Raw genomic sequence first — 27,302 nt, 5'->3', positions numbered from 1 at the left:
ACATTTCTTCCTGTTCACTGAATGTGGTCTAAGGCTGTAGTTTCCCTCCAGAAAGTGTGAGGAACAGCAAAGTGTTCTGAAATCCCCATTGTTGGTTTGCTGCCGCTGCCGCTGCATATTCAGCCAACAGTTGAATTGCAGCAGTTCTCCAGGGCAAGAAAGACGGGTATCGCATTGCCCAAAGTCCAGTTTCTTGAGAGGCAGTTGCGAGAGTGTCAGACTAGCAGCTGGAAGTAGACCAAGGTTCGAATCCCCCCTAGTTGACCTTGGGGGACAGTTACTGCCTCTCAGCCTTGCCTACCTCACAAGGTTGTTGTGGGGATTAATTTGAGGAGGGGTAGAACCATGTACCCCACATTGAGCTCCTTGAAGAAAAAGGTGGGATAAATATGGGGTTTTCGGTTGTATAGAGAACAAACAGAAATTTTAAAGTCGACAGAAAACACCTCCCCCGGTTGCCAACTTGAATATAATACTGGGGGGGTAGGTAAGCCCTGCTCCACATAATCGACCACATGACATGGTGCGCACACACCATTTGAATGGTAATGCCCTTCCACTTTGGGGGGTGGCCCCCTCAATATTTTATTGGGGGGGCCAAAGACCCCTCAGCCCCTAGGAGTTGGCTCCTATGCCCCCCCCCCCGTGACAAAACAGGAGAGCAGAAGCATTATCAGCATATATAAGGAAAGAATACATCAATGAGAAGCAAAAGCAGGTGTAAATTCAAGAATAGGAACTGGACGCTGGCAGAAGATAACGAGAACGTCAGGCATGCCTCACTTGTCCTGGCAGTTTCTGAGAGATGTTCTTATCTGTGTGATTCAGAGGTACAGAAGATAAAGTCCAACCGTAGCACACCAGAAGACTGTGGCTGTTCTTTACCCTGCAGGAAATGTAGGTTGTGGGTAATTTTCTTCTAAAATTGCAAGGTTACAAAAAAAAATTATGCCATGCTTGCTAGGCTAGATAAATGAATAATAATGAAGAGATAATTTGGATTCCCTACATAAATGCTAGCCAAGCGGTGCATCCTGGAAGCTGGGCAGTCCCCAGAACTGCAAATGTTGGCTGGATGGACATCCAATTAAGCCGAGCGTTGGAAGATTCAGGACAGATAAAAGAACGCCCTCATTCATGCAGCACGTAGTGAAACTATGGAACTCTCTCCCACAGGAGCCAGAGATGGCCACCAACTTGGATGGCTTTCAAAGAGGATTGGACAAATTCATGGAGGAGAGAGAACTATCAATGATTTCTAATCACGATGGTTATGCTTTGCTTCCACTGGTGCCATCTATAGGGGGCTGTGGGGGCCATGCCCAATATTTCCAAGGTGGGTCCTGGGCCTCCTAAAAATCTACTGCGATCCTCAAAAGGACGCATCAGAAGAAAACATTTGCACTGGTGCCTCCTCCACCAGGGATGCAGCAAAGGTAAGGCGGCTCGCAGTGGGGAGGTGGTGGGCCAAGTCAGCCTGGCTGGATTTGGGGCAGTGGCGCACGTGTGACATCACACACATGCATCAGGCCCCCACAATGTTGGGAGCAACTCGGCGTGCCTGTCTGCCTTCATTGTTGGAGGCAGCGATCCTTTAGAGTATCAGTTGCTGGAAACCTTTGGTCCCGCTTGCAGGTTTCCCAGATGGGGCATCTGGTTGTCCTCTGTGAGAACAGCATGCTGGACTAGATGGGCCATTGATTCTGATCCAGCAGGCTCTTCTTTTGCAAGGATAGATCAATAAATAGATTGGATTTCCCACAGGCGTGCAAGCCAAGCGGTGCACCCTGGAATTTGGGCAGTTCCCAAATCTGGAAGCCATCTGAAGACTTGGCTGCTTGCAAAAGGAATGCATCCCCACCCCCCAAAAAAAATTCTCTTGGACAGGTTTAATGCGGAAAAGTGACCAGATCCCGTGAGGTTTTCCCCAATCTCACAGCTTCTGCTTCCTGTAACTTCTGGAAACGACTGGCGTTTCCACAGCACCGCCTGGAGATTTCCCCCGGGTGCCTGATTTCTAATGTGTGGAATATATCTTTATTTTAGAACTCGGTTTTGAAATAGGCCTCATGTTTCGAGACGGCCGTGCGCATCACTTAAAAGTCTCCCCCGGTTCCCTCCTGGTGCACAATGGCTGTAATTACATTCGTCTTCCCAAGGCACGGCTGGGCATGGGGGCTGGCGGGGGGGACAATCTGGCTCAGATCGACACCAGAATGGCTTCAGATTCCATGCCTGCTGCGAAAACATGCCACCTTCACTGCCGGATAATTGAAAGAGCCGCTGGCCTGACAGAAGTCTAGTGTCCAGATCAAGGGAAGTAATAGTACCACTGGCGCTGTGGGTTAAAGCCTCAGCGCCTAGGGCTTGCCGATCGAAAGGTCGGCGGTTCGAATCCCTGCGGCGGGGTGCGCTCCCGCTGCTCGGTCCCAGCGCCTGCCAACCTAGCAGTTCGAAAGCACCTCCAGGTGCAAGTAGATAAATAGGGACCGCTTACCAGCGGGAAGGTAAACGGCGTTTCCGTGTGCGGCTCTGGCTCGCCAGAGCAGCGATGTCACGCTGGCCACGTGACCCGGAAGTGTCTCCGGACAGCGCTGGCCCCTGGCCTCTTGAGTGAGATGGGCGCACAACCCCAGAGTCTGTCAAGACTGGCCCGTACGGGCAGGGGTACCTTTACCTTTACCTTTATTCTGCCTTAGCCAGACCACACTCGGAATACTGTGTCCAATTCTGGGCACCACAATTTAAGAAGGATGCTGACAAGCTGGAAGGTGTGCAGAGAAGGGTGACCAAGATGATCACGGGTCTGGAAATGAAGCCTTATGAAGAACGGTTGAAGGAGTTTGGTATGTTTAGCCTGGAAAAGAGGAGACTGGGAGGAAATACGATAGCCGTCTTCAAATATCTTAAGGGCTGTCACACAGGAGGGAGCAAGCTTGTTTTCTCCTGCTCTGGAAGATAGGACTCAAACCAATGGCTTCAAGTTGCAAGAAAGGAGATTCCAACTAAACATTCGGAAAAGCTTTCTGACACTAAGAGCTGTTCAGAAGTGGACAGACTCCCATGAGAGGTGGTTGACTCTCCTTCCTTGGAGGTTTTTAAGCAGAGGTTGGATGACCGTCTGTCATGGATGCTTTAGCAGAGATTCCTGCCTTGCAAGCGGTTGGACTAGATGACCTGGGGGTCCCTTCCAATGATTCTATGAATGATTCTATGATTCTATGTCCCATGCAGACAATATCGGCGGCATCACCAAACACCCTTTCCACAGAGCAGTTGGCTGCTCCTGAATGTGGGGAGGGCAAACCTTGGGACAATATTTTCTTTGGAACTGTCAATTCTTTTTTTGGAGAGCTGAAAGCAAACCACAGACAGACACTGTGTTAAATTCCCCCCATGGGTGTACCCAGGATTTATGTTGGGGAGGGCAGGTAGCCGGGATTTATATTAAGGGGACAGGACACCCCCTCTGGCTCTGTCTAGCAGATCATCCTCTGGCTGTCTAGCAGATTCAGAATGAAGTGTCTCAACAACAGTTGTTTTGGATTACTTCCTTTTGACTCCCAAGTGCTCAGAAAAATACGCCAAAATCTGCCTACAATTTCTACTTTTAGTTAAGTATTTTTATTTATTTACCTGATGGGGGGCAGCTGCCTTCCCCTCCCTCCTGTCTACGCCCATTATTCCTTCCATATTTTAATTCAGATGATCAGTCTGATGAAAGGATTTAGGGATGTGGCTGCAATCCTAAACTCCATTGCCTGGGAGTAAGACCCCCTGAACACATGAAGCTTCCTTCTGAATAAACATGTATAACTTGGGTGACGTGAAACCACAGTTCTCCACAGGCCACGCCCCTTCCCAGGCCACGCCCCTCACCCTCCTTCAGTCCCCAGCCCATCCCCTACCTGGATGGAGGACTGAGAGGCTAGACATGTGTCCTACTAAAGGAATGGGGGAAATTATTCATTGTTCCACCCCTCTTGAGTCTGGCCCCATCCACCACTGACATGTGACTCTTACACAAGGGAAGGGAAGTTTCTTAATAAAGTTTCCTGCTGTTCCAGAGGGTAGGACTCAAACCAATGGAGCTGAGTGACAAGGAGATTATGATTCTATTTTAAGAAGAACTTTCTGACTACAAGAGCTGTTTGGCAGTGGAAGGGATTGTTTTGGAAGGTGGTAGACTCTCTTGTTGGAAGTTTTTAAACAGAGGTTGGATTTTGGGACATTCCCACCACATGTGGAAGTATGTACCTAAAGGTAAAGGTAAAGGTACCCCTGCCCGTACGGGCCAGTCTTGACAGACTCTGAGGTTGTGCGCCCATCTCACTTAAGAGGCCAGGGGCCAGCGCTGTCCGGAGACACTTCCGGGTCACGTGGCCAGCGTGACATCGCTGCTCTGGCCAGAGCCAGAGCCAGAGCCGCACACGGAAACGCCGTTTACCTTCCTGCTGGTAAGCGGTCCCTATTTATCTACTTGCACCCGGAGGTGCTTTCGAACTGCTAGGTTGGCAGGTGCTGGGACCGAGCAGCGGGAGCGCACCCCGCCGCAGGGATTCGAACTGCCGACCTTTTGATCGGCAAGCCCTAGGCGCTGAGGCTTTAACCCACAGCGCCACCTGCGTCCCTGCGGAGGTGCAAAAACAAATCTCATTACAGCCAACCAAAGAAAACCAACCACCCCAACCTCTCTCACCACCAAGGAAACACAACGAGAGAATAGTAAGAGAACCCATATGAGTAACACTGATACAAAACACACGTACACTGAGTACACCTTGATTTTATCTTGATGCGTTATATAATTGATGTTAGTCATTCTGAGCCCGGTTTTGGCTGGGGAGGGTGGGGTATAAATAAATATTATTATTATTATTATTATTATTATTATTATTATTATTATTATTTTGAAGAATAGAAACATAACCACCCCACCCCCACCTTCCCCCCTCTCCCCCTCTTCCTAACCTAACACTGTATGTAACACTAATGTCTCACAACAAATGAAACTGAATTGTAGAAAACACAACTTGAAAAAAGAGACAACACGTGTGTTTTTGTACACTAAGAAATCTTTAATAAAAATACATTTAAAAAAAACAGAAACAGAGGTTGGGAACTTGGATGGCCATTAGTTAGGGATTTGTTTATTTTTTAGCTGTGATTCCTGCATTAGAGGGGGTGGGACTGGATGACCCTTATGGGTCAACTCTGCAATTCTATGATTCTCAGCTGGAAAAGGCCTCTTTGCATGGTCACATATTTCTCTCTTCACAAGCACAGAAAGGGGCAAATTTGGTTTGTCATAGCAACAACAAAAATCTGTGTTTAGCCTCTCTATGCTTTGAACAATTTTCAGCTGAGGGTCAGATCTCCCAGAATTCATTTGCAAAGGAGTCAGTTCCAGATCTATTTATTTATTTTAAAAACGTGGTCCCTTTCGGTTTGAAGACATAGCAACCCCAACCTACAACATGCTCCTGATTTAATGCAGGTATGGTAGTTTCCCTCCAACATTCATGGGATGTCTCTGAGTTCTAGTGCTTGAATTTTTCTCTACCCATTATCACCATGCCATGCATGATTTTATAAGCTTCTATCATGTCTCCTCTGCCTTGCCTTTTCTCTAAACTAAATTGCAGGGGTTGGACTAGATGGTGCTCGGGGTCCCTTCCAACTTTATGATTCTAAAAAAACTCCCAGACTCTGCAATCTTTCATCATAAGGCAATCTTCTCCTACTCTATGATATTCAAATACAAGGCCGACCGAGCCATTAGGCAGGGTGAGGCAGTGAAAATCTCTGATGTGGCAACCCTACAAGTCCTGCCACCTTTACCTGTGGCAGAGAAGCAGGCCTGACAGCACCAATTTGGGTTGAGATCTCACCTGAAAATGGTGCCCATGCTGGTGCCGCTTCTCTGCCAGCGCTGGAGATGGCAGTGCAAGTGGCACAGGCAGCGGTTGCGGCAGGTATTGGGGTTTTGCTGGGGGCCACGGAGGCAGCAGCAGAGTAGGGCAGGACTTCCCGTTTCGTCTCAAGCAGCAAAACACGATGTGCCATGCCAAATAACAGGGCCGGCCCTTCTTTGAACATAATAATGGAAAAGGACGCCATCGTGATGTGCTGTTTGTGCCTCTACAAGTTCCCCGCTTGGCAGCCGCCTGCTGTTGAGAGATTCCCCCAGTCTCCCAGGGACGCTGCCTAGGAGATGGGACAGTCTCCAGCAACAGCTGGGACACCAAGTTCCAAATGAGAGGGGCTTAAGGGTTGTCAATCTGTTCAGCGGATCAAAAGATTAGAAAGTTGGTGGTGCTTTGGCGCCCAACAAGAGCTTCTAAAAACAGTGTGGGAAGGCAGCAAAGAGACCCAGCAAGCAGAGAGAGAGAGAGAGAGAGAGAGAGAGAGAGAGAGAGAGAGAGAGAACAAACCCAGAAGAAAGAACACCAGTTGCTGCTTTGAAACTTGCATGCTTATTATGAAAGGATGCTTGCCAGCAGCCAAGCCATTTTGGAGGGGGTAGTTAAGATAATCTCATGCCCAACCTCCTGCTTGAACCTGAACAATATAGTATTGTAGCATTGGAAAAGGGACACCGAAATGACCCATCTTATTTTTTTAATCTGGTTTGGTGAAGGTGGATGATCCCCAGTGAGCATCTTAAAGCTAGGAAGATCTTTGCACCACATTTATCTATCTATCTATCTATCTATCTATCTATCTATCTATCTATCTATCAATACATTTACACCTCAAATTTCCTCCAAGGGACTCGAGGTGGTATACATGTTTCTCCGTCTCCCCATTCCATCATCACAACAGCCCTGTGAGGTAGGTCATGCTGAGAGGCAGTGACCGGCCCAAGGTCACCTTGCGAGCATCATGTCTGAGTGGGGGTTTGAACCCAGGTCCTATCCTTACACTCTTAACAACAACACTGTAAATCAGGGAGCCTTCTTGGTGGCTGCTTCCAGACACTGGAACTCCCTCTTGAGAAACCAGACTGGCTCCCTCCTTGTCCTTCGGCCAGCAGGTAGAACTGACTGGTTTTTAAGGAAAGGGCTTTTAATAGTGCTGTGCTGTTTTTATCATTTGTATATGGACAGATTTGTCTGTTGTTTTAATTGATTGCTTTAATTATATTTGAGTTTAATTAGCTTTGAATCTTTCAATTAAGTTTTCATATTTTACTTGTGTTTTAATTTTGGAAAGGCTCTGCCATGGACTGGCAGGATACAGAGGAGTGGTGTGAGGCACCAGCTGGGGAAGCCCCAAGGGAAGAAGACTCAGAGCCAGAGAACTGGTGGTGAGATGGCAATGAGTAGTCAAAGGGAGAAGGAGCAGACTGGGAGGAAGAGGTGTCAGAAGGTGAAGAGGCAACAGGATTAAGTGAGCAAGAAGAGACTGTGACAGAGAGCAGTCCAGACCTGGAGGGAGGCCAGAAGAGGGATGAGACAGGTTGCAGAACAATCCAGGGAGTCTCCCCCTCCTGCTGTGACTAGTTCCCCCCCACTGGTCTCCTAGAAGTTGCAGAGAAAGGAAAAGAGCAGAGCAGAGATTGGTTGTACGCAGACACGGCCTATGACTGCTTGGAAAAACCCTGGTTCGAATCCCTGTGATGGGGTGAGCTCCCATTGTTCGGTCCCTGCTCCTGTCAACCTAGCAGTTCGAAAGCACATCAAAATGCAAGTAGATAAATAGGTACCACTCCCGCAGGAAGGTATACGGCGTTTCTGTGCACTGCTCTGCTTCGCCAGAAGCGGCTTTGTCATGCTGGCCACATGACCCGGAAGTTGTACGCCGGCTCCCTCGGCCAATAAAGCGAGATGAGTGCTGCAACCCCAGAGTCGGCCACGACTGGACCTAATGGTCAGGGGTCCCTTTACCTTTACCTTTACTCACCATGGTTACACTTTTAACATGGGGGGGGGGAGGTGCCAATATTGCTTACCTGTGAGTACCCCCTAGAAAAAAAGCAGAGACTCTAACCACTGCTCTACACTGCCTCACTGATGCCACAGGCAATTCTGGTGGGCATACTGGTGCTCACGGGCGCCCATGGCGACTTCACTAGTCCTTAGGGAAGAGGACCTATTCTTGCAGTTTTTTGCACACACCAAAGGGACCATCCAGCAGAGCCCTTGGATGTCCGCCTTCCCCAAGCAGCAGTAGGAAGGCAGAGTTCCACGCATCTCCACCCGCAGGTAAAGCCACTTCCGGGCCTGCCCAGGAGGTGGGGTTGCGGGCGTCACGCCCACCCCACGTGAGCGGGGGCTGGGGCCAGCCCCCGCGGGAGCAGGGGAATCCCCAGCGGGCCGGCCCCCCCCAGCCAGCCAATCAGCTGGTCGGCGGGGGGGCGTGGCTTGCCCTATTTAGGGCCAGCGCGGAGGGGGCTCGCCCTCTTTTCGCTGGCTCGCCCCCACGTTTTTCCCACCCTCCCTCCCTTTATTCGGGTTTAGGCTCAGGCAGGTCTTGACATTGCTATGGACTTCGGTCTGTCGCCGCAAGGGGCATGGTAGGAATTTTTCCCAATTGGCAACTTCGGGCCTTTTGGTTTTTCGCCTACCTCGTAGCAACTCGTCACAACTTCTCGGCATTGGCGGTAGGCATTGGTAAGAAGGGGTTAAGACGATGTGTGGGGGTGGAGGAACGCCATCACCTCCCCCCAGCGAGCGAAGGGTGGTCCGTTAAAGGACCCCGGGGGGCGTGGCCCTGTCCGAAGCCTATGGAGGTGTGGGCCAAAGGCACGCCCCAGAGCGGTGACCCGGGGGAGCTCCTAGTCGACGTGCCTCGCGGGAGTCTCCCCCGATATAAGGTTAACCCTTCCCCGTGTCTCCAGCAAATGGGCTGGAGCCGGATAGCCGTTAGGACCAGTGCCTATGCCAATGCCTCTCATTTCTGAATTCAATAAAGTTGTGGCCTAATTCGCCCAATTAACCTTACATACGGTGTCTTGTGTCTTTATTTATCCTGGTGGGGGCGGGAACTCGCCACGCAACTGCTGCCTCTCTCCACAGAGGGATCTTTGAGTATTTGATTTGGATACAACTGACAGATAAGGCCGAACAGGCTGCAGGATGTTAGACTCGGCCTCCCCCGAGGATTGCAGACAAAATAAGCTTGCTAACTTGGAGGTGCTCCCCTCGCGTCTCTCCGCCCCCAAGCCCCCTCGAGCAGCGTGTTAGATCTCCGTCTCTCCATCTCCATCTAACAGGGCAAGTGAGACAAATTTATTTGGCCAGCAAATATTGTTTTCTCTCTTTATTAGATGGAGGCTTTGAATGTTTTATGAGCTCCGGTATTAGGATCGTGGTGGGGGAGAAGAAAGCTTCACCTCCAAAAAATAGCAAGCCTGGTGGACTCCTAAGATGGGGAGGGCCGGGGAAGAGCGCCCAGACGGCCCTCGTGGATGGCGGCAGGTACTTTGCGCTGCTTGCGGAGACTGCATTAAAATGCAAATTTCTCTCTGCCTGCTGGGAGCAGATAGTAAAACGCTAAAGAGGCAGGAGGCTTCTCTTTCGCAAGAGAGGCAGGCAGGCCCGCGACGGAGCATGGGGCACTTTTTAATTATTTTCCTCGGCGCCTTTTTAAATGAGATTGGAAGTGTTTTCTCTTGCTGCAGAGGCTGAAAATAAACAAAGCCAGAGGGGTTTTTTTGCGGGGGGGAGGAGAAGCAGGGCTTTCAGGGGGTTTCTCGAAGGCCAATTGGGATTGAGAGACAGTGCGGAGTAGTGGTTAGAGCAGCCATGGCCAAACTTGGCCCTCCAGTTGTTTTGGGACTACAATTCCCATCATCCCTAGCTAACAGGACCAGTGGTCAGAGATGATGAGAACTGTAGTCCCAAGTTTGGGATACATTGCTTCACCGTGCAAAGGTCGTCTCTTCCTTGGCTTTGGGAACTGTAGTCCCAAAACAGCTGGAGGGCCAAGTTTGGCCAGGCCTGGGTTAGAGTTTCAGACTAGCATGTGAGAGAGAGAGAGACCAGGGTTCAAACCCCTCATTCTGCCATGAAGCTTTCCCTGGCTGTGGCCTTGCCCAGTCACTGCCTCTCAGCCTCTCCTACCTCACAGGATTGTTGTGGAGGTGGAGAACCATGCACACTACTGTGAGCTCCTTGGAGGAAAAGGCAGGATATAAATTCAATAAATAATTCGGAACCAGGTGGGGAGAGAAACTTAGGCTGAGGTCCTGCTTGCCCAAAGCAGCATCTGGTTGGCCACTGTGAGAACGCGATGCTGGATTAGATGGGTCAGTGGCCTGATCCAGCTATGGAGCTCAATTTAGGATCTTATGAGAGAACCAGATATGCCACTATGAGCTCTTTGGGAGGAAAGGCAGTGGTGGTGTAGTGGTTAGAGCATGGGTAGGCAAACTAAGGCCCGGGGGCCGGATCCAGCCCAATCACCTTCTAAATCCGGCCTGCGGACAGTCCAGGAATCAGCATGTTTTTACATGAGTAGAATGTGTCCTTTTATTTAAAATGCATCTCTGGGTTATTTGTGGGGCATAGGAATTCGTTCTTCCCCCCCAAAAAAATATAGTCCAGCCCCCACAAGGTCTGAGGGACAGTGGACCGGCCCCCTGCTGAAAAAGTTTGCTGACCCCTGTTAGAGTGTCCGACTAGGACCCCGGAGAAACCAGGGTTCAAATCCCGCTATACACCAGGAAACCTACAAGGGAGCCCAATGAGGCATACATGCTTCTCCCCCTCCTCAATTAATCCCCACAACAGCCCTGTGAGGTAGGTTAGGCTCTCCCCGTATAACCCAACCCAGACTCTGCATTCATAATCTGAGGCCCTTTGTTGTGTCTGCAGGGTGGCAACACGAGAATGGGGTCTTCTCTGTAGTAGTTGTGAAATGCTCTCCGCAGTAAGGCTCACCTGGTGCTTTCATTATGCATCTTCAGGAGCCAGGTGAAACAGTTCCTCTTCAACCAGGCCTTCGACTGATGAACCTTCAACAGCCTTTTAAATGTGTCTGCGGGAAATTGGGGGAGGGTATTGTTTTGCTGTTTTGTTTTAAGTATTTACTTGTGATTTTATCTTGTATTTTATTCTGTGAACTGCCCTGAGATCTTATGATGAACGACAATATATGCATCACCATTATTATCATCACTATTTAACATCTTTATTGAAAGTTCAAAAAGTACATGATTATATGTGCACTAAACATGATGAGACGTACATAAAACAGAGAGAAAGAAAAAGAGAGACAGCGCCTGTGTAGAAGGAAAAATAAAGGGGGGAGGGAGGGGGAAAACCCCCAAACTGTATACTTTACAAGGTTGTTATTGTACTTCACCAGATCTTAACCTATTACAGTATTTGTAAGCATGGATTCGAAATATCACTGAATCTGTCCATGGCAATTCTGCGTTTATATGCAAGTTGTTCATATGTTGTGAGTTTGTATAAGTCTTCAATCCAATCCTAGAAGGGAGCTGCATTTTTATTTTATTTTATTTTTCCAATTCATCAGTATCAGTCTTTTTGCTGTGGTAAGGGCAGGGAGACTCCACTCGTGTTGTCCTTTTGTAAGGTTTCATGTACAGGGATGCGGGTGGCACTGTGGGTTAAACCACAGAGCCTAGGACTTATGGTACTGATCAGAAGATCAGCTGTTCGAACGGGGTGAGCTCCCATTGCCTGGTCCTTGCTCCTGCCAACCTAGCAGTTCGAAAGCACGTCAAAGTGCAAGTAGATAAATAGGTACCGCTCTGGCGGGAAGGTAAACGGCATTTCCGTGCGCTGCTCTGGTTTGCCAGAAGCGGCTTAGTCATGCTGGCCACATGACCCGGAAGCTGTACACTGGCTCCCTTGGCCAATAAAGCGAGATGAGCGCTGCAACCCCAGAGTCAGTCACGACTGGACCTAATGGTCAGGGGTCCCTTTACCTTTACCTAATGTTTCATGTGCTGGGTATATAATTCAAGAGCATATTTGCTCTGTATTATTATTATTATTATTATTATTATTATTATTATTAAAGGTTGAGTGGCATTGACTGACCGAAGGCCACATCCGGCGAAACCTTCATGCCAGAGTGGGAGTTTCGAACCCTGGTCTCTCCCACGTCCTAGTCTGACACTCTGACCACTAGACTGCACTGCCGGACTGAACGCAGTTGTGGGCGGGGAGGAGGAGGCTGGACTTTTCTATCCCGCTCCATTGCGCGCACACAAACCCCACACCAAGTGCTGCAGGAGACTCTGCCGCTGCTCCTCTTGCCAGGCATACGGCAGGCGTGAAAGACAGGTCTGCAGGAAATGGCAGATGCAGAAAAGGAGCAAAGATTCTCTGGGCAGCCAGCGTGCTATTATTCCCCCTGCAAATCGCATCCGATGACGTCCCCCCGCGGAGTCCCCTTCCATTCAATCGCGAGCCATTGATTAAGTGCTTTGCGTAAATCTCTGCGCCAGTGTGACATCCCGGTCTACAGGGCCGACTTTCGACAGCCATGCTGGGTTAAAACGCAGCCCTCCCCCCCCCCCTTGAGAAGCTGGGACAAAGGCAGGCCCTGATGGAAGACAGTTAATCGGATGCGATGGACGAGCTGGTGGCCGCGGAGAGAGGAGGAGGGAGAAAAAGACAAGGTCCTTCCCCGGTTCTTCCAAGCTGCGCTCAGCGGAGCGCAGAGCAAACGGCACATCAAAGGCAGCGCGGAAATGAGCCTGTGTAATCCGAGGGGAAAAAATAGCCACCAGCGCTTCAAGAAATGAGCCGCCCCATCTCATCTCGAGCAAATCCTGGCACCCTCCCCTGCTCACACACACCTTAAAAAAAAGGAGAGAAAGGTCTCATGTCAGCAGATTCCACTCTCGGCTTGCCTTAGGCGATCCTGGTCGCCTCGGCGTCCCGTCAGCTTTCCGCCTCGCTAATACTTGCACATTTCTTCAACTCAGCAGGGCCCTGACGAGCTGGAGGAGAGGAGATTTATCCAGCCAAATTGGTCTGAGTAATAGGGAGTGCGGCTCTTAGCTGGGATCAATAGTGGGGTGGTGGTGGTGCGGTTTAATGTAGAGAAAGGGGAGCTGAGAGAAGCATTGGGTTGGTTTTCCACTGGACCCAATTTGCACACCCTCAAAACAAGAGGCGTACCAAGCGTCCTTTGGGATTTGTTTATTTTATTATCGATCTCATGAAATGTATACACTTCTTGATTATTAAAAACCAAACAAACCCTCAAAGAAAACAATACAATAAAATGATCGGCAAAAAACAACTCTTTAAAACATTCAAAAAATAAAATTGTGCACACTTAAAATCACTGGTCACATTAAGATAAATTCAGCAGTGTAAATAAGTTTTGGGGTGTAACAATGGAATACTGAATAGTTTGGGTTTATGTAAAATATACAGGAATGTATGGTATGCAAAATTAACCATGGAAAGAGAAGAAGGGAAGCCATTGATTTAAGGTTGTTTAAATGAATATTTTGAAATGTAAATTAGAAATTTAATTTAAAATTTATATATTATATATATGAGAACAGCTTCTGCCACAATAAAACAGATTTAAACTTGCATCAATTTTCTGAACATCAGGGTAGGCTTGTCTAAACAAAAATGCTCTTAGCAGGTGCCAAAAACTGTACAGTGAAGGCGCCTGCCTGATGTCAATAGGCAGGGAGTTCCAAAGTGCCACACTATTTCTTACAAATGTGGGATGTGTGTTGTTGCATGCTCCTCCAATGTCTGAGCAGTGTGAGAATCCAGGTGCTCCAGGTACTTACCAGGGGTTTGGTTTCCTCAGAATAAGGCACAGTGGAGACTGTGGTGTCTTTATGATGTTTATTTACACATCTATACAACCTGATCCTACGATGGAGGGCCTCACAGCATTAATACCCCAAGAGGGTCTTGCTTCTCCCATAGCCACAGCCTTGGATTCCAGCAGAAATCAGGCATGGCTCTGACTCTCTGCCTTCCCAGTCTGCTGCTTTGCTTCCAGCTTCCACTCATACCACTCTGACTTTTGTCTTTCTAACTACCAGGGAGTTGAGGGAGAGGGGCTACCCATTTGTCTTCTGGCACAGAGCCACTTCCTTTGCTTCCTTAATGGCCTTAGAGGGCCATTACCAAGAACTTGGGCCAGTCCCTGTTGGATCCAGGAATTGGAATGTACCATGTGAAAACAGTCCTCTTGCTATGACCTTTTAAACAGTGTGTGTCAGAGGGGTGTCGTTGTTTCGTTTGTTATGATGTTATGCATTTTCGTGTTTTGATGCTGCAAATTTCAAAGGATAAAGAGAGGTCAGCGTAGAGGTTAAAGATGAGTCCGAGAATCTGGAGGTCCCTTACTCTGTCTGTTTAAACCTCTTTCTGCAAACTGAGCCGCCCCCAAACTTCCAACAAAGGCAGCATAAAAAATGCATGTACTAGTGAAAATAACTTGCAGAAATGCGCTGTTAGGGAAAATTTGTGGGGAAATGTGCATATCTGCATAGAAAAATGTGTGACTGGACACAAAATGTACAGCAAAATGCTGACTGGTTTCTATGAGGCCTTTAAATAATAATCATCGCAAACTGATGCAGAAATACGGCAAAGTGTGTTTAAGGCTGGACAGATTAGGACCTGAGGGAAACAGAAATTGGCTGTCTTGTCCACTGCTATCCTTAAGCTATTACAATCTAAGCATAGGCACCTTGTTCCTGCCTTTGCTTCATGAGACAGCTTGTAATGAGGTCCAGACAGACAGCAGAGATGGTGCCTGGCCTGGTGGAAGGATTCATGCAGAGAGGAATGCAACTTCTGGGAGTCTGAATAGGCTTTAAAAGGTTCTAAGCCCACCTGCTCTCACAGCAGCCAATCAGAGGCCTGTTGAGGAGGATGCAAACGCAAGAACATTCTCTCCGCCAAAGATTCATGGCAACTGACATTCATAGCTATACCATTTCTGACAGTGGTGGTGTTTCAGAGGTCTGCTGAATTTTATTTTTTATTTCTGCAATTCTAGCTGGACATAAAATTCAGTCACCTGTGTATAGAGAATCAACCCTAAAACTCATATATAGTGGTACCTCGGGTTACAGACGCTTCAGGTTACAGACACTTCAGGTTACAGACTCTGCTGACCCAGAAATAGTACCTCGGGTTAAGAACTTTGCTTCAGGATGAGAGCAGAAATTGTGCGGCGGCAGCAGGAGGCCCCATTAACTAAAGTGTTGCCTCAGGTTAAGAACAGTTTCAGGTTAAGAACGGACCTCCAGAACGAATTAAGTTCTTAACCTGAGGTACCACTGTATAAGTGGTACCTGACCCCTTGGAAGCTGGCCCTGATCCAATCTGGTGCCTCACCACATTGCCAGAGGGGCTCCCCCACACCTGGTAAACATCTCCACATGTGGTGGGAATATACAAAAAACCAGCCTTTCTAGAATTCAATACAGTGGTGCCCCGCAAGACGAATGCCTCGCAAGACGAAAAACCCGCTAAACGAAAGGGTTTTCCGTTTTTCGAGGCACTTCGCAAGACGAATTTCCCTATGGGCTTGCTTTGCAAGATGAAAACGTCTTGCGATTTTTCCCGCTCGCCCCCTTTTTCTAAGCCGCTAAGCCGCTAATAGCCGCTAAGCCACTAATAGTGCTAATCCGCTAAGCCGCTAATAGGGTTGCTTCGCAAGACGAAAAAACCGCTAGACGAAGAGACTCGCGGAACGGATTCTTTTCGTCTTGCGAGGCACCACTGTATTCCGAGAAATTAATAAAGTAACAAAACAACAATTGGAAGTCAAGCCAGAATTAGTTTAATTAAATATATCTCAAGACAATAATCTGGATTCACATAATAAAGAATTAGGAAGTGATTTATTAAGTTAAAAAGTCCCAGACTCTACAACTTTCCCTTATAGGGTAGTCATGGATGAAAGCAGTCCTGTATAGGGAAGTTTTTAATGTTTAATGCTTTACAGTGGTACCTCAGGTTAAGTACTTAATTCGTTCTGGAGGTCCATTCTTAACCTGAAACTGTTCTTAACCTGAAGCACCACTTTAGCTAATGGGGCCTCCTGCTGCCACCGCACCGCCGCACAATTTCTGTTCTTATCCTGAAGCAAAGTTCTTAAACTGAGGTAATATTTCTGGGTTAGCGGAGTGTGTAACCTGAAGCATATGTAACCTGAAGCGTATGTAACCCGAGGTACCACTGTATTAAGTTTTTGTGTATCCTGGAAGCTCTCCAGAATGGCTGGGGCATCCTAGTCAGAGGGGCAGGGTACTATGGTTGCTGTTGTTGTTGTTGTTGTTGTTGTTGTTGTTGTTGTTGTTACTACTACTACTACTACTCCATCTCCTTGATTATTTCAGCTGCCGTTTTCTGGACCTTTTTGAACTCTACAATTTCCTTTTTCAATGAAGTTGACCAGAACTCTGGAGGTGCTTTAAACATAAGGGATGGCTCTGCTGTAACTGAGCACCTTGCCTGGCACCAGGGGTGATTGGTGGGCCACTCTGGCCCAGCTTCTGTCTCCACTGCAGTGAGCTCCTTGGCACCATTCCTCATGCCTAAACGGAGTCTTTTCATACCCTTCTGTTTGGCGAGAGACTCCTGCTGCGCGGAGCTATTTCCAGACGCTAATTAGCAATCCATCGATTGGTTGCAGGGGCTGTTTAATGTCTGCGCTTCAGACATACAGACTCAGCGGGTGCCGTTTCAGAGTGGGAGAACAAGGACCACACTCTCCACTTCTCCAGCATATGTTGAGCGCACAGGGCCCCCCGTCGACAGCGCTGTTGCACGCCACCCTAGTCTCTGGAGTGCTAGGGAGACGCCAGGAGTTCCAGGCACAAACTCAGAGTTTTATTTTGGTGGAATGAAGGCCAGCAGAGACCGTGGTCCCATTAGGATCTGTGGCTTTATTTATACATGCATCCTTTTCCACTTTGTTTATGTAATTTATACACTGCCCTGTTATGTACTGAGTTGAATAGGATCATAAATGCAGCAGTCTGATTGGTCCTAGAACAATAGGATTCAGAATGCAGCAGTCTGATTGGTCCTAGAACAATAGGACCCAGAATGCAGCAGTCTGATTGGTCCACAGGAGCCACCCAATCCAGCTCCAGGTGGAAGTGAATCCGCAACCTGATTGGTCTACAGGAGAATCCTGGAATTAGCCAATCACGTGGGGCCCATTGTGTAAATAATGTATATAAAGCAGACATCCTCACCACTAAGAGCAGGAAATCCACTCTCGACTCTGAGTATATTTAACTGGCGACGAAGGTGGGATCCCTCATGCCCCTCATCAAAAGATGGCAGGCAAGTATACCAATATTGCCAAATGGTTGATTTATGTCACTTTTGAATTTACTGGCATGTTCTGTATTTTGTATATTTGTATCTCCAAAGCTCTGGATTTTGATGTTTTGAATGTTTAATATAAGCCGCTGTGGACACAGCTTATTGTGGGAAAGTGGCCTACAAGGTTTTGCAATCCATCAATATCAAGACATAATATCAGTACACAAATCTCTACACAAGGTAAGAAACAACACAGTTATATGCATAAAATTATAGTAAGAAACATAATATGCAGCACATAATAAAATACATAATAAAAAACAGATTGTTACAACAACGACATAAAAATAAAAAGAAATTCAGCTACAGGGGAAAAACAAAAGCAGTGCACAGATACAAATCTTTCAGTCCAATGGTAGTTTTTAATCCACGGAAAGTGACAGGCCCGCCCAGATCTCACCTGGGAGGTTGCATTTCCTCTCCCAGTCCCTGATGCCTTAAGAGCTTATTCCTCCTGCCTCTCCCATATCACATATTTACAATCGAGCGTAAGATGGAGGGGCTCACAGCACTGACGCCCCCAACAAATCTGGCTTCTCAGTTGGACAACAAGAAGTAACCAAGCCTTTGGTGCCATTGACCCAGACCTGTGGAACTCTCTGACACTAGAGATTCAGCAGGGACCTTCCTCCTCAGCTTTTAAATGCCTGCAGAAAACTTTTCTATTCCACCAGGCTTATGCATAGGGTTGACCTTATGTTTGGGATTTCCCGGACATGTCCTCTTTTGGGGGGCCAGCGTGCCCATACGAGCAGATTTCTGCATTTTACATAAAGTGTCTGAGTTTGGGGTTTAAAAAAATAAATAAATTGGGTGTGGGGTGGGGCCTGCGCTTGGCCTTGTATGTTTCCGGCACCTGCCAGGCCTTACATGGACTTCCTGGGGCTGTTCAGCCTTCCATTGTCTGCAGACACTGCATCTTCTGAGCCAAAGACAGCCAGGGCAAGAGAGGGGAGGGAAGGGAAGGAGCAAGCAGGCAGATGAGAAAGGGGTCAGTGGCAGGGAGGGGGTGAACAACAGAGATGCAGGATGGGTTTTTGCTCTTTCGAATATGGCCACCCTACTTATGCAGGTGTCAGGCTTCCCTCCCACGGTGGCAGCAAAGAAGCAGAGAAAAACAAAGAAGGGTTCTTACTAATTAAAGGTAAAGGTAAAGGTACCCCTGCCCGTACGGGCCAGTCTTGACAGACTCTAGGGTTGTGTGCTCATCTCACTCTAGAGGCCAGGAGCCAGCGCTGTCCACAGACACTTCCGGGTCACGTGGCCAGCGTGACGAAACTGCTCTGGCGAGCCAGCACCAGAGCAGCACACGGAAACGCCGTTTACCTTCCCCCTAGAAAGCGGTACCTATTTATCTACTTGCACTTAAGTGTGCTTTCGAACTGCTAGGTGGGCAGGAGCTGCGACCGAATGACGGGAGCTCACCCCGCCGCGGGGATTCGAACTGCCGACCATGCGATCGGCAAGTCCGAGGCACTGAGGTTTTACCCACAGCGCCACCCGCGTCCCTTGTTATCTTACTAATTAGTTCATTCAATAATCGCAGCGAGAGACAAAGGAATTCAGTCTCTATATAATGGTGTTGCTCCAAGTAAAGTCCCACCCCCTATGTTGTCCCTATTCTACGTCACCCCTGCGCTGGCTAATCTGAACTTTCTGCTTTTGAGCTCTCTGTTCTACTCCCCGCAATGCCTGCCAGGTCCTGGGAGAGGGGGGTGGGGTCAGGAATGCTTTCCAAAGACACTGAGTCTGCACCCTTGTGCTTCTTCTTCTTCCTCCTGCTCCTCTTCCAATATTTCCCAGCTTCTACCCTCTGCAGCCTCTGAACTATGCCCTTCTGCAAACCATTGTTCTAAATCTATCCTGTCCTCCTGTTCTCGGAAAGGTTCAGGAGAAAAGGGAGGGGATGGTCACCACCATTCCTTCTCAGTCCAGCCCCTGAGAACAGGCGATTGAGAATACTCCCTTTCACAATAGTCAGCTGGTTTCTGATTTTAACTTTTTAAAATATGTTTTTTATGGGTTTTTTTTGCACATACAATTGTTGCAGACTGTTCTGATAGCCTTTTCATGAATAGCGGTGTAGAAATGTATATTTACAGTGGTACCTCTGGTTGTGAACGGGATCCGTTCCGGAGGCCCGTTCACAACATGAAAAGAGCGCAAGCCGCAGTGGTGGGTCTGCGCACCTGCGGGTTGCGACTCGCTGCTTCTGCGCATGCGCGTGATGTCATTTTGTGCTTCTGCACATGCGCAAACGGCGAAACCCAGAAGTAACCCTTTCCGGTACTTCCAGGTCGCCATGGGACGTAACCTGAAAGAACGTAACATGAAGTGGACGTAACATGAGGTATGACTGTACATGGTGCTGATAATGCCACAGTTGCAGGTTCGATCCTCGTATATTCCCCTCCTGCATTGTAGGGGGTTGGACTAGATGACCCTCAGGGTACCTTCCAACTCTACAATTCTATGATTTTTTTTTTTTAAATCCCCATTGGGTTCTCCCTCCTGCCCCCTGACCTCCTAGAAACAACAATAACAAGCTTAGAGGACTCGAGTTGACTGCCATAAATCCAATTAGAGCAGGGTTAAGCACTCTGTAGTCGGAACAGGCCAGTTTGAGCTGCTGAACAAGCAGCTGCTGGATTGCCCATTGATTCGAGGTAAATAATATTAGCTCCTATGGATCTCCTCTCTTTTCTGTTCCAAAGGAGACATCCATCTAATATGGCAGGCCTCAATGCAAAAGGCCGACCCACCTGGCCTCTGTCATGTCGAAGCCATTATACGGGAGCAAGAGTAATTGTCCCTCACACTGAAGTCGTCGTCCCCCTCCCCCGCAAGTCTTGAAAAGGACCCAGAGTTACTTAGCAAATGAAGAATATTACAGCCGCAGTGACTGTCGCAGATGAAAAGGCAACGTTGTGGGTCGAGGTGCAATCCAATCATCGGTTTATGGACCCAGCATCCTCCGGGGAGCATCAGACATGCGTTGGATCTCCTGGTCCTAGCCTGGGGCGGAGCTCAGAGATGGGCAAAAGGATCTGGGTGGCTCAGGACTGACAGCAAACGGACAGGGGTCATGATTCTGGTGGAAGAAGGGTGGAAGGGTCAGCTCCAGGGAGGGGCTGCTGGGGGCAAATTGTCTCCCTACTTCAGAGCACCCCCCCCCCATTTATCAGCCGCAAGTATTGATTCCGCCCCACTGGAGAGCTTAGATATATTTACTGTAACGTAGCAGTTAAATGACGAAAAGTGCCTAATTCCAATCTTGCTGTACTGCTGTTTCAGAAGGGACCTCAAGGGTCACCTTGTTCTACGATGCAGGAATCACGGCTGAAGAAGCCCTGACAGATGACCACCCAACCTCAGTTTAAAAACAAAGGAGAGTCCACCACCTTCAGAGGCAGTCCGTCCTGCTTTCGAACGGCTCTTACTGTCAGAGAGTTCTTCCTAAGGTTCAGTCGGAATTCTTTCTCATCATTTGCACACATTGGTTCAGGTCCTGCTCCTCAGAGAACTAGAAAACAATCTGGCTATGTCTTCCATGTGACAACAGCCCTTCAGAGATTTGAAGATGGGTATTTCAGTCAATGCGCCCAGAACCCTCAACCATTCCTCATAATCATCTTGATCATCTTGGTTGCCTTTCTCTGCACTTCCTCCAGTTTGTCAATATCCTTTTTCAGCTGTGGTGCCCAGAACTGGCCTCAGCCCAGTATAACTGAAGGAGTGTCTCCATCCCCATCGTTCTACCTGGACACTGAGGTCCAGCGCCGATGGCCTTCTGGCGGTTTCCTCACTGTGAGAAGCTAAGTTATAGGGAACCAGGCAGAGGGCCTTCTTGGTAGTGGCACCCGCCCTGTGGAATGCCCTCCCGCCAGATGTCAAAGAGAACAACAACTACCAGACTTTTAGAAGACATCTGAAGGCAGCCCTCTTTAGGGAAGTTTTTAATGTTTGATGCATTACTGTATTTTAATATTTTGTTGGAAGCCGCCCAGAGTGGCTGGGGAAACCCAGCCAGATGGGTGGGGTATAAATAATAAATTATTATTAATAATTATTATAGGAATCACCAAGACAGAATAGAGGGGCACTATGACTTCCCTTGATCTGGGCAATATACTTCTGTGGATGTTGCTTAGAATAGCATTAACTTTTTTTGCTGCTGCATCACCCTGTTGGCTGATGTTCAGTTTGTGGTCTGCTTGGACCCCTAGATCCGTTTCCCATGTACTGCTGTCAAGTGGAGAGCAGCAGGCTCACATAGGAATGCAGGAGCCATCGCTCGGTGGAACGGCTGAGGAACCCTTTACCAGTAGAAATTTGTGACAATCGTTTTAGGAACAACAACAAACATCTCTGCAGCTCCTTCCCTCCCTGAGGGCATCGCAGGTGATGGCACAGCTGTCTGGTAAACAAACCTGCTTTCTATTAATCCACTCGCTCAGCTGTCTATTGCTACCTCTTCCACAAACAGCACCACCATTGATTTAGTGTCCCTTGGCTGGATCGATTTTTCCTTGTCAATCAAGTGCATGACCATGCAGACCTGTCTCCTCCATGCTTGCATGTTCCCTCCTCATCCTGCAATTGGCTCCAGGAAGGAATTGGCTAGAGGGGCAGGAAAGCAGGGATGGAGAAAAATGGCAATTTGGGTGTCGCTCACTTTCTCTTTTCTACAGTCCGATTCTCCACATGCCCACATCAGTTTGCAATTTGTTTCTGTTCGTTTTGAAGAAATTGGTCCTCGTGAAAACCCACCCACGTTTTAGTTTGGATTTATTCTCTCACACACTTTTTTCTCCCCTAGGCCATGTTGTCCAAGATACACATTTCTGCACAGCAAGTTCCCAATTGCAAAGCATTTCTGATTTCACAGTTTGCAACAGCAGATGCATTTTTGCGCTTGGCTGGAGAACCGCAATGCAGAATTCAGTGCGAATTTTAGAGAGTGGTATTGTTTCAGTTTGCATCTGGTTTCAGAAATCACGAATTAGGCAAGTTTGCCTTTAGGCGTGAATGGAATCAAATTTCTCCCCAAAGAGGTTGAATACAATAAAGTTGTGTTTTTTTTTTTTTTAAAAAAAGCCCTGCTAGATCAGGCACAAAGCAGTCCATCCAGTCTATCATCCTCTTCTCAGTGTGGCCAACCAGATGCCTCTGCAAGCAGGACCTGAGTGCAACAGGGCTCCTCATTCGTGATCCCCAGAAACTGGTTTTCAGAGGCTGATTGGCTCTGACAGTAGAGACAAAAATAGGCAATCCAAGGCCAGTAGCCTTTTCACAACTTGCCACATGCATTGTGGAGCCAGAGTCCACAGAGCAGGGATCTGGGGGTAGCTTGGCCAGTTGTGCCAAATTGGTCACGTATGAATTGGAGCGAAGAAGAAGCGGTTGATGGCTAGCAGCCGGCCTCCCTGTCCCGAAGACGGGCTTTAATAGCTTTCCTTTGTATTTCTCTACAAACATCCCCTTTCCTGACCTGCTCTCCTTTGCTCTCGATGCTTCCAGATAAATGCAGCATCTGTTAAAAAATAAGCCTGAAAAACTCATGCCGGCTCAGCCCTGCTCAGAGGGGAAGTGCTCTGCGTCTAATTGGGTAAGTAGACTTCACTGTAATGTCAAGCTGATGGCGAATTTTGCCTGAGGACGAGTGGAGGGAGAGGCAAGGAGAGGTTCTGGAGTGCCGTTGTAGATCTTAACAGCCTTGGATTTTAACTAGCTGCTCGCAAGCCTGAGGATGCTTCCCGGTTTTGTCTTCTGATGGTGCTCTTAAAAGCCAGCATCCTTGGGAGGCTTGGGAAGGGGGGGGGGAATACAGTGGGTGAACACACAGAATCATAGAACCGTAGTGTTGGAAGGGATCCCAAAAGTCATCTGGCTCAACCCCCCAATGCAGGATTCACAGCTAAATCTAGAACCTCCCTTTGGAGTGCAGAGTAGATTTCTGAAAACTCCTCTTTAAAATACAACAGAAGTCTTTGCTTACTAACTCCCACTCAGAGTTAGGGTTTTTCCAGAACACAGCCTGACTGGGTGAATCCACTAGAGGTGGGGGAGAAATCTGATATAGTTTGCATGTATTTATTTATTATTAATAATAATCACATGCGCTTCGCCCTAATAAGGTCCCAGGGCAGGTTACAGGGTGGATCACAACATTAAAAGACAATATCGAAAACAGTTTAGAACACCTTACGATCACAAAAATTAGGTGGTTCCTGAAATGTGCTAACGCAACTTCTTGTCTTTTCAATTGATGGAGGTGGCAGGACGTGGCATGAATTTCTGGCACAACCCTAATATGTAAAAATAGTAATAGCAACAATTGGTTAATTCATAAAATACCCATTTTTCACCCTAAGGTCCCAGGACTGGTGACAACATTAAATCGCAGTATTAAAAACAGTTTTAAACAACTTCCAACTGCAAAGAAATCAAGTGGATGCTTAAAATACATACCTCAAGTGTCAAAAGCCAGGATTAAAGAGAATGTGTGTTCATCACCCTCTGGTAGAAGCATAATGAAGCCAGATACACCGCTGTGGAAACAATTTCCCACAGTTTAGGAGTTGCCTCAGAAAAGGCCTCTCCCTCCTTCCAAGCCTCTGAGGGTGGAGGAACTGCCAAGAGAGCCCCCTCTGCTGATCTCAGCACCTGAGAGGGTCTTTCGGGAAGAAGGCAACCTCTTGTGTATTTGGGGGCTGAGTCTTTAAAGATAAATCTGAAAACTTTGCTCTGTCCAAAATGGCATGAGAACCAAAACACAGCTGTCGGAGTCTGAACTCACTCTGGATACAGACAGTCCTTGGCCTTCATTGCAGGATCCTGGCTCCTTGCTCCTCATTCCCAGAACCTGCCCCCGGACCTGGTATAAGACCAGGGTCTCCTATTCATCCACTGAAGAGGAATCGCTTGACTGAGGCATGACAAAATGCCGCTCCCCTCTCTCCGTGTTTGTGTTTCTTCTAAGCATCCTGCGTCTTCCTCTGTTGGAGGACAGAGCTGTATCTGTTACATAGCCTGCTCTGGCCTGATGTTCTCAGGTGGACCAGTGATTCTTTTCCCTTCGGAAATGTTGAAGCCACAGTCAATTACGGGTACAGCCGGTTTCTGTATCCGGAATGAGAAAGGGAGCGCCATCCTTTCCTTTGCCCGAGGCAGCAAAATGTCTTGAGCTGGCCCTGCCGAGAGGCATGTCATTTGCAATTAATAAAGGTCAAATAGCAAATCAGAAGCAAAGGGCCTTTGGGAAGGGCTGTAGCTCAGTGATAGAGAATCTGCTTTTCACACAGAAGGTCTCATGTTCAGTTCCCACTGGCCTCTCCAAGTGGGAGAGTCAGCGTGGTGTAGTGGTTAAGAGCGGTGGACTCGTAACCTGGGGAACCGGGTTCGCGTCTCCGCTCCTCCACCTGCAGCTGCTGGGTGACCTTGGGCTAGTTACACTTCTCTGAAATCTCTCAGCCTCACTCACCTCACAGGGTGTTTGTTGTGGGGGAGGAAGGGAAAGGAGAGTGTTAGCCATTTTGAGACTCCTTAAGGGGAATGAAAGGCAGGATATCAATTCTTCTTTTTCTTCCAGGTAGGGCCTATTTCAGCCCTTGAGTTGGGTGCATGAGGACTGGAATCTCAGTTTAGCGGCAGAGCCTCTGCTTTGCATGCAGAAGCCTGGAGCAGGGGTGGCATGGCCTCGCGTGCAGACTTTCTGAGCAGGCGCTAACCAAGTGCCCCCCCAGGCGCCCCCAGCATGGCCTGGCCTGGTGCTCCTCTATCTCTACCCAACAAGGGCCACCTCGGCCAGCAGGGCTCTTGCTTGCATGGGCAGGCAGGTGGCTCAGCATGACCCTGCTTTGCTCTGGTGGGGGTGGGGTCACTCTGGAGGCAAGGGCTGGGCTGTCAATCCCCCCACCTGATGTGTGTGCGTATGTGCCCGCCCCGGGCTCCAGCAACTGAAGCTACACCACTGGCCTGGAGAGCCTCTGCCAGTCAACATTGATGGATCAATGGTCTGACTCAGTCTGCAGCAGCTTCTTAATGTTTCCCAAAAAACCCAAAGCAAATACAGTATTGTGCACCACTTGCCTATTGAATTAAAAACAAATACGCCTCTCCTTTATATTCCAGTAACTATAGCAAAGATTTCCAGGTGGGATCAAGCCATTCTGTTTATTGCAAACTTTTCCTTTGGTTGATCTCTGGAACATGCAGTTATAGCATCTGACTCAGCCAGCATTTGATAAGAATATTGTATTTAAATTTAATATGCTTCTCTCTCTCTCTCTCTCTCTCTCTCTCTCTCTCTCTCTCTCTCGCTCTCTCTCTCTCGCTCTCTCCCTGCATGCTTGTGAGAGCATTTTACCATGTTTATCACAGTGAAATAAACCACATTTATTAAGGTAACATCTTTTATTAAAATGCTTATTAAGTTCAGTGTGCTTGATTTCTTCCAGCCGTCGGCCATAACAAAGCATAAAAGAGATGCCCACCTTTAAGAATATATCAGGCAATCCAATTTGAAATTCTCAGGTTGCTAAAAGACTCCCACACACATTTATTATTTTATTTTATGTTACTACTGTAAGTGTAAACGAATAAGCCGGGGCAAGAGTTGATAAAAAAATGGGGGGAAATGTATCCCATAATGAACAAGACCTGTGGAGTGGAGTTACAGCTCAGGGTAGATCAGAAAAGGGCAACCAAAATATGGCATGCCTGGATAGCTCAGTTGGTTAGAGCATGGTGCTGATAATGCCAAGGTTGCAGGTTCAATCCCCATATGGGACGGCTGCATATTCCTGCATTGCAGGGGGTTGGACTAGATGATCCTCAGGGTCCCTTCCAGCTCTTTGATTCCATGAAATGATCAAGGGGATGGAGCAGTTCCTCTTTGAAGAGAGCTTGCAGCATCTGGAGCTCTTTAGCTTATAGAGGAAAGGTGACAAGGAGCGACATAATAATAACAAAATTTTATTTATATCCCGCCCTCCCCAGCTGAAGCTGGGCTCAGAGCGGCTAACAACACTAAAAGTAACACAGTTTACATAAAATCACAATCAATTAATTGAAATACATTCTAAAATCAATTCATTCTAAAATCAATTCAGAATCAAATTAATGGCAACCATTGAGCTAGAGTTCTATGAGGATTACCAAAGGAGGGGGTCAGACTGTGCCTTGGCCAAAGGCCTGGTGGAACAGCTCTGTCTTGCAGGCCCTGCGGAAAGATTTCAAGTCCTGCAGGGCCCTGGTCTCTTGCAAAAGAGCATTCCACCAGATCGGGGCCACAGCCAAAAAAGCCCTGGCTCTGGCTGAGGCCAGCCTAACCTCCCTGTGGCCCAGGATCTCCAAGATGTTTTTATTTGAAGACCATAAGGTCCTCTGTGGGACATACCAGGAGAGGCGGTCCCGTAGGTACGAGGGTCCTAGGCTGTATAGGGCTTTAAAGGTTAAAACCAGCACCTTAAACCTGATCCTGTACTCCACTGGGAGCCAGTGCAGCTGGTATATATATGATAGAATATATGGTATATATGGTAGAAGTTTATAAAATTATGCATGGCATGCATGCGGAAAATGGAAATTTAAACTCCCCTCTCTCCTAGCACTAGAACTCTGGGGCATCTCATGGAGCTGAATGTTGGAAGATTCAGGACAGATGAAAGGAAGGACCTTTTTCATGCAGCACGTTATTAACCTATGGAACTCCCTCCCACAAGAGGCGGTGATGGCTGCCAACCTGAATGGCACCTGCTTTCCATTCAGAAGGCCCCAGGCTTCTCCAAGTAGGGCTCGAAATCCTGGAGAGCTGTTGCCAGCCAGTGTGGACGACATGGAGCTAGACGGAGCAGCGGCTTTGTAAAGTAGCTTCCGAGGTGGATCAGGCCCCGTCCAGAGATGTTCCACGCCAGCGGGCTCGTTGGTTAATTTGCATCGAAACCGTTTCGTCAGGCTTGTCCCGTCTCGTTAGCGTCCCATCTCTGG

The 27,302-nt window shown here is 48.1% G+C and overlaps 1 long non-coding RNA gene across 1 annotated transcript; it reads left to right on the top strand.

Annotated features, from left to right (window-relative positions):
- The first annotated feature begins 1,336 nt into the window (after window positions 1-1,336).
- LOC307204467 lies at window positions 1,337-25,647 on the top strand. The gene is made up of 3 exons (XR_013833704.1): window positions 1,337-1,436; window positions 22,833-22,920; window positions 25,446-25,647. It is a non-coding gene; the product is annotated as an uncharacterized lncRNA (long non-coding RNA).
- The last annotated feature ends 1,655 nt before the right edge of the window (window positions 25,648-27,302 follow it).

This window comes from Podarcis cretensis, assembly GCF_951804945.1.
Source record: "Podarcis cretensis genome assembly, chromosome: 15".
NCBI lineage: Eukaryota > Metazoa > Chordata > Lepidosauria > Squamata > Lacertidae > Podarcis > Podarcis cretensis.
This window is presented reverse-complemented; position numbering and strand designations above follow the sequence as displayed.